Source organism: Palaemon carinicauda, chromosome 1 (assembly GCF_036898095.1).
Source record: "Palaemon carinicauda isolate YSFRI2023 chromosome 1, ASM3689809v2, whole genome shotgun sequence".
NCBI lineage: Eukaryota > Metazoa > Arthropoda > Malacostraca > Decapoda > Palaemonidae > Palaemon > Palaemon carinicauda.
The window spans coordinates 22680262-22695261 of record NC_090725.1 but is presented as its reverse complement, the minus strand read 5'-3'; the positions used below and the strand labels follow the sequence as shown (position 1 = coordinate 22695261).

Below are 15000 nucleotides of genomic sequence, written 5' to 3'. Positions count from 1 at the left end.
TATTCAATTAGTTTCGGCTATTTAGGTAACCGAACCTTGTTTACCCTAGGCTTCCTAACCTAGGCGTTTCAGTTTTAGTACTTTCATGCATGATATAATAGACTTTTCTAGTGCTACAAATTTAATGAAGCTTTAGGCAAAATTTATACATGTAAGATATGTTGATTGCATATCTTCCCCTTCCAAGATAGTATACGAGAGTTTCGGTGATTTAGGTAATCTATTCTCACTACTGTACTAGGCTACTAGCCTAGTGGCTTTAGTATACTTTCATATATGTTCCCCAGTTACCCTCGTGTATAGTTTTATTAATTCTAGCGGAGATAGATATCTCCTAGAATTACTATAAGGCGATACTTGTCTCCTGTGGAGATTTAAGGGTAATCACTCCTCCCCTAGGCTATAACCCTAGTCAGTCGTGCCTCGAGTTGTAATTCAGGCAGGACTTGGCTAGGGTTTTCTGTCCCTTCCCTATAACCGCAAATGCAGGATTTTGGGCTTTGGTCAGAACCTCAAGAGTATTAGTCTGGTGCCGGTAGCTGGCTGGCAGGGTGAATAGTAATGCCCTGCTGGACTAAGCTGCCGGCATAGGAGGCTAGACCTCCCTAGACCGCACCTGAAGGCTTTATTGGATATTGACCTTCTCCCTGTGGTCTAGTTGACTAGTCCTGTGCCGGCGGACCCTAGGCTGAGGAATAGACATTCTTCTGCCGCCTAGGTGACACCGGCACTGGAAGTCTGTTCCTCTCTTGTTTAGGGGTAGCAGCGAGAGCGCTGCCGGCCCCTTTACTGTATTAGCCGACCCTAGGCTGGAGAATAGAATTCTCCTGCCACCTGGGATGGATTCAATACTGGAACAGACTTTCTCTATGGTGTGGTAGGGCAGGCAACCCTGCCAGCTACTTCCATACTCCATAAGACCCTCGCCCCTTCCCATTCTGTCCTTTAGTGATGGCCTAGCCATCACAATCCTTTGGCCATCGTCCTACAATCGCGCCGAATGCCGACAGGTTGTGGGGCTGGCTCGGGCTTCTGTTGGTAGTGACATAGTCACTAAGCTCTTCCTTATGGAGGCAATGCTCCGGGATAGATGGGCCGGCTGCCGGCAGAAGATCCCTTTTGCTGTAGAGTGTTCTTCAGTCCTCTCTTGGACTGCCATCCGCAAACCTGTGGCCACCAGAGACCGCCAATAGCTGCGGATGGGTGGAAGCCTGAATATACATTCTCCCCTTCCATTTGAACCCTCATTCTGGAAGAAGGCAGTAATGCAGAGCTCTTACACTATCCTTCACTCCATGCTTTCATTCTATTGGCTAGTGCCGCCGGGTTCTACCATAACGGCAGCTGCCAGCCACTACCCTAGCCAGCAATGCGCTGGTTAGACTTGTGCGATGGCAGCCCAAGAGTCGCCACCACAACTGAATTGGCAGGCAAAGGAGCCGGCCGAATTCAGATCGCATACATTGACTGGCAGGTCACCAGCTGGCCTAGTAGGCAGACAGCCAACAGGCTGGTGGCGGCCGGGGTGTCTGCCGACCGCCGTCCATATAACCAGATCGCCAGCTGGCCTAGTGAGCCGATAGCCGGTGATCCGCCGGCGGACGGCGGACTTCCGGCGGACGGCGGACTTCCGGCGGACGGCGGACTTCCAGCGGCCGGTGGGCTGCCGGCCACTACCACAGCCAGCAATACGAAGACTGAACTGTGTCCTGGTTCTAGCCTTGCCGGCAACATGCCGGCTAGAACTACAGTATATGACTATACAGTAGCCAGTATATTTGCAATATAGATCATACTGCAAACAGAAAACTACAGTATATATTATACGGTAGCCTAAATTTTCCAACATACTCTGTGTAGCCATGCGCAGCCTATTGTTGAGACCATACAATATGAAGAAAGGAAGTTCTTTCTATAGACTGATAAATGTTCAGTGATAATGATCCTCAATCTTAAACCTTCTGGGAGTCAGAATTAAGTTACACTTCCAATGGGCTTTCTAAAATAGCATGCCCCTCGGTTTCAATTTCATTTCTAGCTTATCTATCATAAGCTATATGCAAAACAAAAATATTAATTATAATATTACTATAATTTGTCCAGTGAGACAATCCACCGTATAATCATTTCATTTTCCTCTCTTTACAGGACAACCACCCTAAGTGCCGCAGCGTCTTCTGCAACGTAAGGGGCAAGAGCTTCTGCGGCCATGAGGTGTGCAGGGCGGACACACTGTTCCATCACCAAGGGACCTCTGAAGTATTGGGACCCCCAGGTATGTAATGTTTGCAAAGCCTTGGTTACTGAGGCGTTTGATGACCCCGGGTCAGCGGAGTCAAGGGATGCAGCAAGAGAAAAGCTGCGTAAATGGGTCCATGGCTTCCAAAAGAACACAATGGGGCCTTACCTTCCGAACGAAAGGATGAGGGCCTACCTTTTCCCTAAAGCATCTAAGGATGTTGTAATACCACAGCCTCACCCAGAGATCCCTTGCGTCCAGTTATCCGTGGAGTCAGATGTCTCGGAGCGATGAAGGACATCCAGCAAGACGACAGGATGTCAGAGGTGGCAGAAGACACTGAGAGGGGCCTTCTTGCAAGAGGTCTTGGAGTCTACTTTGGCTCCTGATACAGAGGAGGAGGAAGTCGAGTCGGCTTCTGTTTCGTCGGTTCTTGCCCCAGAACTAGTACCCTCGACATCTTCCGATCCTCCACCAGATGACATAAGGAAGACTCTGTCTTCCATCATGTCAATGATGGAGAAGATGCAGAAGCAAAATGCAGAAAAGGAAGCTGCGTTGAGGTTAGAAATACGTCAACTAGAAGCACCCTGTGAGTCTCACAGGAGACTCAACGTGAAGGAACTTCCTTCATGTTCTGATGTGAACCCGTGGAGGCATGCGGAGTACATGCCCCTGACAAACGGGAAGATTTATATCTCCGAAAAGCTGGGATCAGTCCCCATCGAGGATGTGGAGTTTTGGCCCAGCTTTGAGTCTTATTCAGACTGCTTCGTCCGTCTCAAGACGGAACCAGCGACGAAGGAAGAGACAGAGCCAAAAGGTCATAGTTTTTGACCATTCTAAAGCTCAGGCTTTGTTGGCTAGTACCCTGAAGGAGAGGAGCTTCACTAATTCCAAGGTGCCATCCCTAAGTAAGAAACACCCTTCCTTTCTTGCTGCAACTACTCGGGCCTTCCCCTTCATGGAAAAAGGGTACAAGGCCGTATTAAAGGCAATAGAAGCTGGGAGTCATGCCTAACGTGAATTCAGACGGAGGTGAACGTGGAGCAGCAGTAACAAAATGATCGGGAAACAGATCCTTAAAGATAAGCATAATCTTTTTAAAGTCAAGGGATTGCTGGGCAACCCTAGGCTCCTCTCCATCCGAAAGGATCCCCAAAGAAACATCAGCAGGAAGGGGATCAACAACTTCCTCATCCGAAGGAACATCATCCGACAAAGGCAAAGTCTTGCGACACAGAGAAAACAAAGCATGCCGAGGCGGCAACGATTGACAGGCTACATCAACATGCGAAGGAGCCGCAGCAAAAGCAGTGGTAACGACGTCACGTCGAGACTGCAAAGACTGAAAGTCTTGAGGCTGAAAAACAACAACAGACTGTGGCGACTGACGTCCAACGTCACGTCGGGACTGCACAGACTGCAGGTCTTGAGGCTGAAAAACAACACCAGACCGTGGCGACTGACGTTTGACGTCACGTCGGGACAACAGAGTCGGCCGACGAACGTCACGTCGGGACTGCGGTGACTGCTGCTCAACGTCACGCTGTGACTGCGGAAATTGAAGTTCAACGTCACGTAACTGACGTGACTGACGAGGAACACGATCAGAATCACGTTTAACAGCACCGCTAACATTAGCGCTAACGTCAAAATGACGAGACAAATCTCGCTTAGGCGGTTGGAGACCTGTGTCACGCTTGCTGGACTGACGAACCGCAAGCAAAGGATCTTTACGAACCTGGTCATGATCATAAACTTCCATTAAGGATGAAAGTTTCAACTGCATGTCTTGTAAGACACTCCACTTAGGGTCAACGGGAGTCGAAACGGGCCGTGACGTCGGCAACGTCTGTGCATGCAAGTCATTGCACCGAACGAGACCCTCGGACTCAGCGTCACGTTTACGCTTAACAGGAGAACAGCCATCCGATGACTGAACACGGTCAGAGCTGTCCCAATGACTACAGCCAGGATGCTGGACCTGTCCTGAAGAGACTGACTTGCGTTTCAAAGATCTTGAAACCTTACGCCAAGGCTTCTTACGAGACGAATCATCAGAAGACGAGGAGAACTTAGTTTCTCCCGTCTTATGGTAAGGACGTGCTTGAAGAGCGACGTCTGATACCTTTGAGGGAACGTCTGTACGTTGGTTTACACCTCTCACTCCCTCAAGTCCTACGACATTCTTTCTCCCTGGTGCAGGGAAGCTTGAAAGAGGTCTCGGACTAGGTAAGTGACAAGCACGAACAGACGAACCCTCCGTCACAACACTAAACACATTTGCAGCACTTTCCACTTTACCACTTTGACCCTTTAAAAGTTTAACGTCAGACATAAGCTGGTTTCTGTCCGATGCCAAGGTTTCGACCTTCTCACCCAACGCTTGAATGGCCAATAACATTTCACGCATAGAAGGTTCATGAGTGCCAATAGGGGGTTCTGAAACTACCACTACAGGAGAAGGATTAGGTTCAGGGGCATGGGAAGAGGAAAAATCTATAGATCTAGAAGAGCTTCTTCTCACCCTATCTCTTTCGAGTTTACGAGTATATTTCTCATACTCCAACCACTCGAATTCCGATAAAACAACACATTCCTCACATCGATCCCCTAATTGACAAGATTTACCACGGCAATTAGCACAAACAGTATGAAGATCGAGGGAAGCTTTCGGAAGACGTTTATTACAGTCTTTCGCAGATTTATGATAGACAGGAGAAGGGTCAGCCATTATGAAAATCCAAAGAAAATCCAAAAGAGAGCCAAGTTCATCAACAATAATCAAAAAAGGGTTTCAAGAGTTTTATCGAAGAAAACCAACACAGCGAAAGCACTAAAACCAAAACCAAGTACTTCACCAATCGGTAGAAACTTGAGGTCAAGCGCGAGCGGAACCAATGTTGTCAGGACCACTGACAGAGAAGAACTGGTTTGGTTGAGAAGTATATGCGGTATCTGGCCGATAGTCGGCGCTGGTGGGCACACCCGACAACCTTCATGGCGATCGCTCGCGAGTGTTTTTGGAATCTGTCGACCGTCGGAGACGTAGGCTATTTATATATTCACTGGCTAAGTTCAATATTTAAAATTACCAGATAATATACGAGCAACACTTATTTTAAATTTACTTACTTTAACATGATGATTATGCTGTAAAACTGGCTGTTATTCACAAATCAAGGAAATTTGCCAACTATGAGAAAAATTTCCAGGTCCATAATTCTTGTTGACCGTTGGGTGCAGCCAGAAAACATCAGACTATTTCATCTTATCATGAAATAGTGTCAACCAACTTGAAAGCCACCTCATCCTCCATAGTTAATTTTTGGTTTCCGCAAACTTCCCTGGAATAATGATAAATTTGATAAATTCCAGGACTTTCCAATAACGTATTTCACTTGAGATTCTACAAATAACCTTTATGAAAAAATTTGTAGCAAGGAACCAACAATTCATAAATATATAAAGAAATAACATATGTACCAAGAAATTGAAATATATCAATAAGTGATCAAGTGTAACAATGCTTTTCACATAATTTTCCACATGGGGAAACCTTTTTCATTTACTGTACCTAATTTATATTGGTATTTGCTTACAGGTAAACTTTCAGCTTATAGCATCCTGCTTCTCCAACTAGGGTTGTAACTTAGCGTAATAATGATAATTTTGAAAGTAACCACCACTGATACTTGTAAGGAACACTGCAGAAAACCTTCTCCCTAAACCCCCCCCCCCCAACCAAACTATTTGGAATCTTCTTTACCCTTTATCAAAACTGATGTCACTCATTCATAAACTATATAAAACCAAAAGTGTAATCACTCCTCTCCTACTTTGTCCGATCTACCACGAGAAATAAATCCACCTAATACCTAGGTAAAGTCAGCAGAATTCCAACCACCTACTAAAAAAATCATTGCAATCACTAAGGGTTTAAAGGCTAATCACGAATGGCAGAGGCAAGGGATAGTGACATTGCCCTAGCAAGCAGGACAATGTCCAAGACCCCTCTCCATCCAAGCCCTTAGCTCACAAGGATGGTGAAGTTGCAGCGACCAAAAGAACTAAAGAGTTAGAGCGGGACTCAAACCCCAATCTGGTGATTACCACTCAGGGACGTTAACAAATAAACCACTACAAACCATATTACTCTGAAACCCCAGTGGACTGACTTACCTCAATTTGTTATTGGAGCTTCTAATTAAATTCTAACATTCAGCATCTCGCCAAAGCTGTTGTTACCTATCACTTGTTTCATTTGAGTAAATTGATAACTCTTCTTAATGATCATACAAGTTTTAAAATCCTGCTTGTACAGTACTAGAACACCAATATGTAACTATAGAAGCTACTGTACTTAAAACTTAAAGGAATGGCATTAATCATGGGTAGTTGAGTAAATACATTGACTCTTAATTACATTTTTTAAGCCAACAGTGATCAGTACAACTTAGGTTCACGGAAATTAATAAATACTGTCCGTACTAAACCAAGAAACACCACCTAACCTGACTTATATTACACCTTGTTCATTTACCTCATACTCCAATGTTACCTACCATTCAATACTTTTATAATTAATATAAACACATCACCATATTCTAACCAAATAATGATGGAGGGTTCAGGGATTTATAGTAACAAGCAAAACACTATTGTATAATAACAGGGTACAGTACATGTTGGTATGTATGCTATACTACCGACCTACTTTTCAAGCTTTGAAATGTACCATAAAATATTCTGGATTAGAGGATATAGATTCAGACATTTGGAAAATGTTGTTATTGTTCTTAAAATATTTTGTTATTCCTTGTTTTTTTTTTCATCACTGGGTTACTTTTCCCTATTGAAGCCCTTAGCCTTAAAGCATTCTGCTTTTCCAACTATGGTGGTAGCTTAGCAAATAATAATTTATGAAAACACACACACTAGTCTTAAATTGGCACTTTTAAAAAGCCAATTGCAAATTCAGAAATTCAATCTGCCCGTGACCATCCAATAAGCTGCCATTAAGCGTTTTAACCTTCCTGTATTAGCAAATTTTCTGACCTTCAATCACAACTACCCTCTCCCTTAAATTTCCTTCACTAAAAGCTTTTTCCCATTTCCATAACCTACATAACTGTTTATATCTGTCCTTTCTGTGAGCAAAACCTAATAGAAATTTACAAAGTACCCGGTCAGAATTTATTTTTCATGAGTAATTTAATTACCAAAGAGCACACCATTACAGGATTTTCATACATAAAACCTACAGTATAATCAAAAGACACCAAATCCTATATAATTTTAAAACATATCATTTGAATATTGCAAAACTAACTTCCATTCCACCAGAGAAATTTGGTGGTTAGTAGGTTGGCCAGGCCACCAATCACCCATTGAGATACTACCGCTAGAGTAATGGGGTCATTTGACTAGCCAGACAGTACTTTATTGGATCCTTCTCTCTGGTTATGGTTCATTTTCCACTTGCCTACACACACTGAATAGTCTGGCCTATTTTTTACATATTCTCCTCTATACACCTGACAACACAGATTACCAAACAATTCTTCTTTACCCAAGGGGTCACTTTGCACTTGCTAAGGGTAGAGGAGACTCTAACTATGGTAAGGACCTCTTCTAGAAGGACACTTCAAAATCAAACCATTGTTCTCTAGTCTTGGGTAGTGCCATAGCCTCTGTACCATGGTCTTCCACTGTCTTGGGTTAGAGTTCTCTTGCTTGAGGGTACACTCGAGCACACTATTTTATCTTATTTCTCTTGTTTTGTTATGGTATTTCTAGTAGATATAGTATTTATTTATGGTATTATTACAGTTTCAACCATTATGGGAAATCTATTATATTAATGTTTTTCCCGAGTATAGCAAGTCTTTTGTAGTATTTCTGTATAATATTCTGTCGCAAATGCCTAGTTCTTTATATATCGACGATCAAACTCACGCTACTCATGTCTTCCTCCCAGATTTTTTCTAAGTCTGTTGTTATTGTTGACTGTGTCTTGTTTTTGCTCAAATGAGCCCTGTAACAACTATAATCCGCAGACAAACTAGTCCACTATGAAGTCTTACACGTTTGGCCAATCACAGCGCCTATCCACTATGACGTCTTACAGGTTTGGCCAATCACAGCGCGACAATACATTATCTTACCCAGGCATTTCATTTCATTCTTAGACATGGAGGCCATAGCAAGCACGTCATCTCATGTTGCACAAGAAGTTGAAATTCCATCTTCTTGTCCTGACTGTTTCCTAACTTACAATGAATTTGTTGTAACTTATTCGGGGAATATTGAAAAACTAGTGGATTTGTGCCAGACACAATTTAATTTGACAAAATAAAAATTGTCCTGCATGTCAAGGAACCTTCGCAACGGCTTCACGTTTTGCTCAAAGCAGCAGCACATCTTTATGAACCAACAGTTTGAGGTAAGCTTCATTAAATTATAGAGTATATTATAATGGTGAAACTATAACAATGTATACAGCAGTACCATCACTTAGGATTTGGTTTGATGGATGTGTTAGGTAGTGGCCGTAAGGGGGGGGTCGCAGGGGCTAGGCCTAGGTAGGGGTACAGGGCCCTAGGTTAGGTGGTTGTAATAGGTTCGGTAGTGGCCCAAAAATCACTGTGGCCCTAAGGGGGGTCACAGGGGGGGCGGAGACCCCCCCCCCTAGTAGGCCTAGGTAGTGGTACAGGGCCCCTAGGCTAGGTTAGGTGGGTTTATTAGGTTCAGTAGTGCCCTGAAAATCACTGTGGCCTTAAGGGGGGGGGTCGCAATGGGGGGCCCCCACCCCGGTAGGGCTAGGTAGGGGTATAAGGGGAGGGGTGGTGGAAGGATAAGTATTCATTTATTGCAAATATCATTTGACGCCCCCACCCCCACCCAAAACCCCGGTTCCCACCTGTTGTCCCCCATAATTGTTGGGATGAAGTAGGGTCTTTCTGCATTACAACATATGAAACAAAAACAATAAAAAGTTACAAACACTGATTTTTCTGGAAAAACTTGTTGTTTCAACTCCAATTACATAGTAAATCTCTAAAACTGATGGTTTGCGGTAAAAATAAACGTTAAATCCATTGGAACTACACTATTTCTGATGCAACAAATATATTTTTATTCCAGTTTCCCCATAATGGTTGAAACTGTAATTTTACCATTTATTTTAATGTTACTCTTCTTAAGATATCTTATTTTCCTTTCTTCCTTTCCTTGTTGCGCTATTTTCTCTGTTGGAGCCCATGGGTTTAAAGCATCCTGCTTTTCCAACTAGCAAATAATAACAATAACAATAATAATAGTGCAATGTTCATCCTCTCAAGCTTATCGAGAATGAATATGTACAGCAGTGGATATATTTTAGCATGCTTCCATTTCATGTCAAGTCGTAAATTATGGTTAAAGCTCCCAAATATTTACCAATGATTAACGAAATATTCATAGTACAGTAACTTTGACTTACAGTAATAAAACATATCCTTTTAATCAGGATAAAATTATGCGCTTAACTCTACAGAACTGAATGGCTTTGATATGTAAACACAGTTATCAAAGGTCCTGTATCTTGTTTTCATTCATAGTCTCACCTTAATTATCATTTTTAATAATGGCCAAGCTACAAACCTAGTTGGAAAAGCAAGATGCTATAAACCCTTAGGCCTCCAACAGGGAAACATAGCCCAGTGAGAAAAGGAAATAAGGAAATAATCGATATACGAAGTAATTAAAAATTAAAATATATCTTAAAAACATTGACATTATACCCGATATTTGATATATAAAATATAAAACGACTTAAGTTATGTAAACCTGTTCAACATACAAACATTTGCTGCGAGTTTGAACTTTTGAGGTTCTTCTGATTGTACTATGATTAGATCATTCCACAACTTAGTCACAGCTGGAATAATGCTTTGGACAATACTACATTATAAAAACATGATAACTTATGTACAGTATTTTCCCATTTCGAAAATGAACTTATTTCCATGGCATGGATGAAGACCAACTTATTTCTCCAATTATTCAAGGCGCTTCGGTAAATTCAGTACTGGTAGTCGAAAGTAGAAACAAACTAATGCGGTAAGAATTAAATAGTCTTCGTTGCCAAACATTCCAAAGACAATGATCTATTCTTAGTTGAATGCTGGACATCACAACTTTCTTATTACATACCTTATCACATTCATGTACATGAGCTGTGAATACCAGACTGATAATAGGTTAAAAATAATTTATAACGAATTGGAAATATAAAATTCAGTCGGGTATTAAATTTGCTTCAACATTCAAAAAGATATAATGGTAAAATCATTAAAAATAATGCAATAGCTTTTTAATAATCAAATATGAAAACATGCTATTATCAGCTGACTAATAGCCGATTTGAATTCCTGTGCATGTGATGATATACTTACTTTTACGGGTTTATTTCTCGCCCTCCATATTGTGGAAACGACCCTTTCCCAAACAGTTCAATAAGTGAAGCTCCAAACAAGCAAGTTGTATATAATATTTACCTGAACATAATTAACCTAAGTATATCACAATCCTGTTTTCCTAGCTGTGAAAAAACTGCGTTGATCAAACCAATTTACAAAGGGAAAGGTGATGTAAACGAGCTAACTTCATATAGGCCCATTTCAAATTTATCCTACATGTCAAAGCTTATTGAAAGTCATGAGTGAGCAATTATGGGCGCATATTGATGAGTTAGAGGTATTCCCGGAAAATCAATCGGCCTACAGAGCTAATCATTCTACAGAAACTACCTTATGCTCAATAATGAATGATATGATAGGTCTTCTTGATGGGGGTGTGGAATTTTGATTATGTTAGATCTTAGTGCTGCTTTTGACACTGTTGTGCACGAGTACTTACTTGACGACTTAAAGTCTATTGGAGTGACTGAGGAAGCACTGAAATTTTTGCGAAGTTACTTAGTGAACAGGAAGACTATTGTAGAAGTTTCTGGAAACCGATCCAATGAGAGAATTCTTATGAAGGGTGTACCACAGGGTAGTGTCCTGGGCCCTATCATGTTTAACATATATACTATCGAGCTATCACACATCTTGAAAAAACAAAAAGTGGGTTTTAAACTATATGCAGATGATACCCAGTTTTACCTCTCAATTTCAACAACACAAGATACAAAGAAGAAAATTGATGAGATAATGACTGAAATAAAAACATGAATGCAGAGGAAAAAGCTCAAATTAAATGATGATAAAACAGAATGTATGTTCTTTGGCACAAAGGTGGCTTTGAAGAATTACCAGTTAATTCAAAGTATAAAAATTGGTGATGCTGATGTTGGGATTGTGCCTGTTGTGAAAAATTTGGGTGTACTGATAGACTGTAATTTGTCAACGAAGGACCAAATTGTGAACACAGTGAAAGTGTGTAACTATCACCTGAGAAACAGCATTTATTAGAAAATATTTAACAGAGGGCAGTACAAAAATTTTAGTGATGAGTCATGTAATATCAAGGCTTGATTGTTGCAATTCTCTGTACTACACTACTAAGAAAGCTTCAAAATGTGCAAAACCGGGCGGCTAGACTGATAAAAGGCATTAAACTTCGGGAGAGAATCATTCCTGCATTGATTGATCTACATTGGTTACCTGTTAAGGCTAGAATTGAATTTAAAATTTGCTTGTTGACTCACAAAGCACTTACAAGTGATAAGCCTAAATATCTTCGTGATTGCTTGGTCCCCTACCCTCAAGCTACCAGTGCCGCTGTAAGAGTTAGACATGCAGATGACCAACATAGACTATTCGAAATTAGTGTGAATCATGCAATAGGAGGAAAAACGTTCAGCTACGCTGCACCGAGACTCTTTAACGACCTTCCACTCGATATCAAGAATAGCAACAATGTGGCAGCTTTCAAGAAAAACCTGAAGACTTATCTTTTTAGAAAGTGTTATAATAGTGACCTGAAAACTATTAAGCCTGAATACAAATGCTAGCGAAATAACTGATAACGATACAGAGCAAAATATAAACTGGAAAGAAATTATTTTTTTCACACACCAAGGCCCGCCTGAACAGACCTTTAGTGTTTGATGGAGGGCGAGAAATAAACCCGTAAAAGTAAAAGTAAGTAAAGTAACCAAGTTATCCTTACCAACGGATAGAAGTGCGAGGGGGGGGGGGGGCACTTAGACACCCTAGAGTCCTAGACTGTGGTGTAACCTGGCTTAACTTATTTTAATCAAACAATAAAAACTGCCTCGGATCGCAATTACGACAAAAATTTCTCAATTAGGGAAAATAAATTGGACCTGCAATAATAGATTATCTTGACCACATGTACATAGGCCTATTACAAAATGCTTGTCATATGTAGACCTGGAAAACCATTAGATCACGTGCATGGGGATTGAAAAATCATTACCATTTCAATCGTTCATAGGCCTAGAAACGCATTAGATTCATATTATTGAACATGCCTAATAAATTTATTACTATGAACATAACACAAAAGCATTTTAATTTACATCGCTCAACTAAGAGTAGAAAAGTTTCACACCAAGTACGAAGCCTTCATTTTTTTCCTAGTAATAAATAATCGAACTATTTCCCATACTACGTAATTAACCGAATTCAGCGAGTATCAATCGCATAGCTTAGCCTTACGCTCACCGGAGAAGACAACTTGCATCGAAACAATTTCAAATAAACGTTACTTAAATTACAAAACATTATGTAATACCTACAAAGTTACTTACAGTACAAAAATTACTTATTCAATTCCTAACAATAGCTCAAAGCTAATATTAATATCTCAATTATCGAAATTCCCCCGAGAGCCGGTTAAACTGCAAAGTCAACCAAGACGCAATATGGCGAAAAAAAATAACAAAACTACGAAAAAAGTATAAAAAAAATACAAAACTAATTAGCAACCATTATACTTACCATGCTAAATGGGTTAAATTTTGATTTTCTGGTCCTCTGAATGTCTTGCTACGAAGTTTCAGCAGTCGGTTTATCGTGGATGTTGTCTCAATGGAGGCCAAGGCGGGAATGAGCGCGTTTGGTCATGGTGCGGTTACAGGTACTTTCAATCTGCTATTTTCCCGGGCTCGGGAAAATGGGCGTTGCACCGCTGCACTTGCAAGCCATCAGCCAATCAGAGGCTGTAACATCATGAATCATTGTGTTCCATCAGCCAATAACGAGTCTCCTTATACTTCCCTTAAGGCTCTTGCAAACCATCAGCCAATGAAAGTTTGAATTGGGATTCAATGTGTCTTATCAGCCAATCACGTGTCTCCTTTTAAGCCTTGCTAGATAATTTAGTTGGGTGCATAAAGTTCCTTGTTGATCATGAGAGCTTAGCCGTTGGTGACAAATTTGAAAAATTAAGAAATATTCTAGATTTCATTATTATTATTATTATTATCATTATTATTATTATTATTATTATTATTATTATTATTATTATTATTATTCCTTGATTTAAATCAATTCATGATTTTCCTTACAAGCATCGGTTGATGGCTTGTATCGAGTACTGGCAGAGCCAATTTAAAATTGCGTCGATACCAACGGAAATGTTAGAAATAAATAGACACTATGTATTTGCTCACACTCGACGGTGTGTCTTTTGGTTTAAGGTGCAGTAGGAAAGATAGTTGATAGATTTACTTATTGTAAAGCAGAGAGAGAGAGAGAGAGAGAGAGAGAGAGAGAGAGAGAGAGAGAGAGAGAGAGAGAGAATATCTATAGCTACCTTTCTCAAATAGGTCTATCTCTATAAGACATAAAAAGGAATAATTGTAAAAGGTCACAATCTCACAGCATTTCGACACATTAAACCTTACCAATAATAGTTGAGCTTATGAAAATACGAATCACAAATCCTATTTCTCTACATTTATCATCAGCCGTTGCTACTCCAATGCGAGACAAAGGCCTCAGACATGAACTTCCACTTACGTCTGTTTATGGCCTTTCTGGACCCGCAAACTTTTTTAGTTTCTCAATTCATCGTCTTCTCCTCCTTCCGATTACTTCTTTTATAATCTCTTAGGATCCATTCTGTTATTCTTTTTGTAGGTCCTGCCCACGCACATTTCTTTTTCTTACAAGTTGCTAGAATATCCTCTATTATTATTATTATTATTATTAGGCCTATTATTATTATTATTATTATTATTATTATTATTATTATTATTATTAAATGCTAAGCTACAACCCTAGTTGGAAAAGCAGGATGCTATAAGCCCAGGGGCCCCAACAGGGAAAATAGCCCAGTGAGGAAAGGAAATAAAGAAAATGAAATATTTTATGCATAGTAACAACATTAATATAAATATTTCCTATAAAAACTATAAAAACTTTAACAAAGCAAGATGAAGAGAAACTAGATAGAAATGTGCCTGAGTGTAGCCTCAAAACAGAGAACTCTAACCCAAGACAGTGCAAGACCATAGTACAGAGGCTATGTCACTACCCAAGACTAGAAAACAATGGTTTGATTTTGGGGTGTCCTCCTAGAAGAGCTGCTTACCATAGCTAATGAGTCTCTTCTACCTTTACCAAGAGGAAAGTAGCCACTGAACAATTACAGTACATTAGTTAACCCCTTGGGTGAAGAAGAATTGTTTGGCAATCTCAGTGTATGAGGACAGAGGAGAAACTGTAAAGAATAGGCCAGACTATTCGGTGTCAGTGTAGGCAAAGAGAAAGAACCGTAACTAGAGAGAAGGGTCCTATGTA

The 15000-nt window shown here is 40.6% G+C and overlaps 2 long non-coding RNA genes across 3 annotated transcripts in view; one reads left to right on the top strand and one right to left on the bottom strand.

The window, feature by feature from the left end:
• Positions 1-13315, bottom strand: part of LOC137647257 (uncharacterized) — a 263006-nt gene extending 249691 nt beyond the window's left edge. For both annotated transcript variants that reach the window (XR_011045550.1, XR_011045551.1), the window contains exons 1-2: positions 13195-13315; positions 5378-5589 (exon numbers count right to left, since the gene is read on the bottom strand). This is a non-coding gene — a long non-coding RNA (uncharacterized lncRNA). The remainder of the gene's footprint in view (positions 1-5377; positions 5590-13194) is intronic.
• LOC137647266 (uncharacterized) overlaps positions 1-15000 on the top strand; it is a 75701-nt gene that overhangs the window by 26509 nt on the left and 34192 nt on the right. The window lies entirely within an intron of this gene.